The following is a 6,054-nucleotide window of genomic DNA, read 5'->3' as shown; positions in this document are numbered from 1 at the left end:
TTGTTATAAAAGCAGTTAATTTATAAACAACTGTCTGTTTTATCTAGTTGTTATGTTAGTCGTTAAGGAAAGAGTATGATGTATGTTTCTGGAAAAAAATTAAGGATTCTGTTTGAAGTAAGTAATTTGCTCTACACCAAATGAATGCTTCCCTGTCTACCTTTTTGTAAGACTATTTTTGCTTGGAGGGGATGATGCTATTTAGGATTTGAGGTGCTCGGCTGCTTAGAAAATAACTCGGAGATAAGAGAAGTACTTGGGTTGATGTTGAACTTAAAATTAAATAATGGGTCAGCAATCCTATAACTTGATATATGAAGCTCTCTGCTTAACTCTTATGTCAGGTTCTCCTTCGTATTTAGGTACAGTGGAACCTCGATCTATCGTTTTTCAGGGGGATGGATGAAAAAAACAATGAATGCGGGAAAACGATTGATGCGGGAATGTTTGGCCGGATTGCCTATGTCCCAGGAAACGCTGGATTTTGCAAATTATGGATTCAAACAAGATTTTAGCTGATTACAGGAATATTATTACTTTATTGAAACACTTAGGTCATATTGTTGATTCGACTTATCTCTCTTTCAAATATCCTAAAGGAACACGCTGCCTTGCTAAAAAATGTTTGCACTCCACTCGGAATTTTCACTGCTATTATGCATCAAAAATGTATTATATTATTATTATTATTATAAATATTATGTTATTATTTGTCTGATGTAAAAATTCTTATCCATCAAAATCAAATTCTTATCCATGCCATTTCAAGTACACATACTTATGAGAAAAATGCGTGTGAACTGCGAAAAATGCGAAAAAAAAAACTCAAACAACTGCTTTCGCGGATGCAGTGATTGGTTATGAGATGGATCAAAAAGGCCAAAAAAGTTTATTATTTGAAATGTTCCTTTCTAGCAATTAAATTTTTAATATGATTGAGGCAATGTGGCGTTAATCGTCAGCGGCACGCCACCTGATCCTCGGCTTCATCCCACTTCTTGTTTTCACCAGGGATCTCGCTCTACCCCCACCCCTGCCATCACGTCCTAGCGGACATACCGAGGCGTTCTGCAATATTCACGTGCTTCTAGCCCGGATTCTTTTCTTCATCTTCAATTATTTTCAGTCCATCTTTTAAAGTTCTCACTTGTTTCTTTGGAAGGGCCATGGTCCGAAGACGAATAAAAATGAAACCGGACTTGATTGAACCCACAGGGAAAACTCTCGCTGGTTTCAACCCAACCTGGAAAGTACGGAACCACTCGTACGAGGTGAAGTTCGGCACTAATGCTATCGCGTACGGCATAAGCAGAGCTTACTGCAGAGGGTGAAGCATGACCATATGACTGCGCAACGAAATTTTTTATCCTATAGAGAAGGCAACTTACCCACTCATTTCTAGCAATAAGTAGCGTAGCTCTAGGAGAGCAGATGAATTCAGATTGCTAGTAGGGAGAAACAAAATATCCTGAGAAGACATCACTTTGTTAGCAACTCAGACTAGTGAGACTTGTAGCATAACTCATAAATTGTAACCAGATGCCCTGTTTTCGAAAAAAATGCCGCATCAACTGCAGTGAAGCTCTCTATGAGCTGCGAGGAAATCGATATTCGCCAGAAATCACCATCGTATTATTCCAACTATTTCCTTGCTTAAAATGCTTAAATAAAGTCAGAAATACGTCGTGTTTGGTATCATTCTTTTTTGAATTACGTGCACATCACTAACATTTAAATCTAATAAAAATATAATACCAATTGCCGAAAATCATTTTTAGACACCTTTTGGGCTAATTGGTGATTCATACAGCATTTGACCTCCAGAAAAGGGGAACTTTGAAGCGAGTCGACTAAAAAAAGTCAGCCAAGTAACTTGATATTTTCTTTCGAAGCTAAGGTCTTCGTAATACAATCCCTGTGCGAGCTGGGACCTTTTGTTTGATTTTGGAGAAGAGGAAAGCGTCAGAGGGGGGGAGGCGAGTGCTGAATGGAGGGGAATTACGGATCTTGGGAAATGCTAATGTAACTATCCCACGGCACTCAGCTTCTCCCTATCGTATTTCAATCTCCTGGGGAAGATTCAAACTGTGTGTCTGTCATTATTAGCCATAAATAACATGTTGTAAACACTTCGTCTCATTTTCGTCAAACGATGGATGCGGGAAAATTACGGGACAGGACCGCGATCTTCGATCAGTGCAGGAAAATGATACTTCGGGGAACGATAGATGCGGGAAAAAATTACATTGTCTTTAGGGAAATTAATTTGGGACCAGGAGAGGCGAACGATGAATGTGGGAAAACAATCAATGCGGGAACGATAGATCAGGGTTTCACTGTATATGCCACTTCCTACATAATTGCAAACTTTTCCTGCACGACTCATTTATGACTTTCTTCCTCTCTACTTGTACTTAGAAAATTGTTCTCATTGGACCATTACACCTCATGTCATCTTTTAAGGGTGGTCCTAATTTGTCCCCTTTTTGTAGAACTTTCTGATTCCTCACTCAGTTCTCTTTTGCCTTCATCATTTCTTCTGCAGAACCATATTTCTATGGATTCCACCCTTCATTTCTTTGGTGCTGTTTATCCATTCCTTGCTCCCAAAGAAATCATTCTTCACGGGTATGTTCTGATGAGTTGTTTCTTTACTTTGGTTTCCTATTGCATATGATGTTGGCCTTTTCTCCTGCATATTATTTCCTTAGTTTTCTTTTAGATGATCTTTCAGTTTATGCCTGGCCTTTTTTACTTTCACCTTACATATACCAGACTTCTTGAAATCCCTGTCTCAGCTACAACTGCTTTGTCACCAGAAAATCGTGTGTACAATTTTTTACCAATGAGTTGTAGATGATCACTCATTTAATCTTCTTGATTCTGTTGATTCTTTCTGGATCCTATCTCATTAAAATGTCATTTTGGCTTCATTGCCATTATCGAAATTTTTAGTGTATTTTCAACTGTGAGGATTTTTGGGGGAACACACCTCTCTAGTGAAAGACGAGGATGTTAGAGAGTGCTTATGGGACTATTCCAGTGTGGCTGATGAGGCCTGTACATTTATTCCTTGGTTAAGGATTCATTTTTGGAACTGTTACCATTGAAATTCTCTCAATAACTAAAAAATTAAAAAAAACAGCTCTTCCACCATACCTCAGGTAAAACTAGCATAGACTGAATATTTTGCTGATAGTAAAGGTTATATAAGGAAAATCCTTTAAGTAATGGCCCATGGATGATCCTTTCCATGCACAAGCACCATTTTCACCCTCTCCTACAACTGGGAGCAGAAGAGTAATCAATTTACTTGGAACACCGTATAAGCGTGTGTAAGAGGCGCACCCCTATTTTAAGCATCGAAATTATAAAGAAAAAATTTTGCGGCATTTTTTATCCTATCGTGCGGTGTTGCAGGCGTATGCCCGGAACTTCGACAGTTATCGAAATTTCCTCTTTCAGTACTATTTGAAAGAGGAACTTTTGATAACTGCGGCGGTACTAGCGGCATAAGAGGGAGTAGAAAGAGTTCCGATCCTCTCTTCGCATACGCCATCGCTCTACGTTGCTTGTCCTACTCACGAACAATTTTGTTTAAAAGCTCTCGCAGGAGTACTGCAATAGAATTGCAGCCGTGGAAAATTTTTAGGCAAAACACGACAGGCACATAGCATGAACCTTCCCAAGAGATTGGACAACAATCGGGGCAATCTCAGCGCCGTAGGATAATAACCACGTCGTAGATTTAATTTCCCTTGCACACACACCGATTTTGGACGGCCGGTAAAATATCGGCCTTTCACATTCCATAGTGAATAATGGGAGAGCATTGGAGCTTGCACACGTACCGACCACGCGCCGGCACCGGCAAAATGCCGGTTAGCTGCCGGCCATTGTCACTGTGGATCGCCGGCGCCAGCTCAAAAACAGCAACTTATCGTTTGACCGGTAAAAATCCGGCGTGTGTACAAGCATCGCTTCGCCGGTAAAATGTCGGCCGATATTTTACCGGCCGTCCAAAATCGGTGTGTTTGCAAGGGGCCTAACGGAACTACATTCGGCCGTCCATCAGCCAATGCCTCTGCCGTTTTTTTCCTTTCCGAGACTCCACAGGAAAATATCAAGTTACAGGGGAACAATGGAAACGTGTTTCATCCCTACCCCATCTCACCAACTGACCTTTTTCGGTCTACCAGGTTCAATTCTCCGAGTTTCTGGAGGTCAAATGCTAGGTGAGTCACCTTCTGAGCTCGAAGATATCTCGAAATCTTTCAGCAATTGTATGACACGCACGAGGTTCTAAAAAGAATTAGACCTAACGCGATGTATATAACTGACAGCATTTAAGTTTTTTGAGCTCTAATTGATTGACACAAAGAGTTATAGCTAAAACAAGGCTATTAATATTCAACATAGTCCAAACAGCACAATTTCGGAAGAAACAAGCGTAGCATACGCGCATTCAAACAAGACGAGACGGACTGGAAACTGGGCAACGCAAACTGCGTATATCACATTGCTGCGCCTTCGCCCCTTCGCTTTAAAGGCAACGACGTCACATGCAAGATCAGACGTGTTCTTCCCTTGCTCCTTCGCTCATAGCCTCGTAGCTTGAAATACGGAGGGGAGGAAGCGCGCTCCTTCCCCTCGACCTCTCCTTCAGCGCTCTTCACTTATAAGCATTTCCGATTTCTTCTATTCACCATTTAGTCCAACAATGAACACACTCGTTCGAATTTTTTAACCGCAGGTTTTGACACCAATATAATTTTCAGTTGCAAAAATCCTAATATTAGCGTCTGAAGATGAATTTTGAAATATCAGGTGCTCAGCGTAATGGAAATTGCTCGGCAAGACAGATGTTGACTATTAACCAGGTATGTCCTTCAAAACTACGCGTTTCTATACGTTTGATAAGCGATTACTGTATGCAGTATAAATGCCGCGGGATGCCCACTCGTGGCAGTGAATTTAGCGCGCGCTCCGGAGCGAATCACCCCGCGCGATCTTTTCAATGTTCACTTCTGGGGTACCGACGTGACGGCGCAATGCTTGCAAGAAATTCAAACAGGAGCATTTTAAAAATACGTCACAAAGGGAGAAACTCCCCTACCTGCCGCTTGATTTTGACCCAGGGTTTCAGATGACTGACTCACGCTGAAAACCAAGGCCACTCAGTTCCCCTTGGACTTGCGACCGGTGAAGGGGAGGGGGGGAAGATAAGTAGTTTGTGTAAGAGGCGTACCCCCATTTTCGGCTGCAATGTCTGGGAACTAAGGTGCGCCTCTTACACGCGCTTAAACGGTATCTGGAAAAAGTAATTTTTCCACAAAAATCCATTTTTTCTCCAGCTGGAATTCTAATTCAGATTTGAAATGGGTTACCGATATAAGGCCCATTGCAGAACCCCCGCCGACATAAGGCCCGATGACAAAACCCCCTGAGGACATAAGGCCTGCGACAAAACCTCCAGAGGACATAACGCCCGGCGACAAAATCACCACGGGGATTTAGTCTCGGGCATTTTGTCGCCGTGGGGATTTTGTCCCGGGCATTTTGTTGGCGCTGGGATTTTGTCCCGGGCGTTGTCTCAGGCCTTTTGTCGCCAGGGATTTTAGGAGCAGGCCTTTTGACTGTAACCTATTTGGAATAGGCTACATTTGAACCTATCAATAAAATTCCACTTGATCACCCATCTTTTGTACTCACTCATTCAAAAATTTAGACGCAAAAAATGAGGGTTGTATCATACAAGAACTAGATCAGGAACACAAGCACACCAAGGATGAAGTTTATCATCAATAAATATTTGACTAGTCTTGGGTTCCAACAAGGATTTCCCAATTGCCAGTCAAGTTTGTTTGCCAGTTATACCGCCAAGATTTCCTCAGAGCAAACTTCGGGATGGGTTTTACCAATAAGGTGTTCACGTCACAAGTCCCAGGAGATCTGGGTTTGAATCTGGGCTAAGTCAAGTTTTTTTCATAGCAAACTTAATGCTTGGTGTATTTAACTTTGCACCCATGTGACTGTGCACAAAGTCACTTGTTC

The sequence above is a fragment of the Ischnura elegans genome, chromosome 2, assembly GCF_921293095.1.
Source record: "Ischnura elegans chromosome 2, ioIscEleg1.1, whole genome shotgun sequence".
Lineage (NCBI taxonomy): Eukaryota > Metazoa > Arthropoda > Insecta > Odonata > Coenagrionidae > Ischnura > Ischnura elegans.
The sequence above is the reverse complement of the archived record's forward strand: the minus strand, read 5'-3'. Positions refer to the sequence as shown.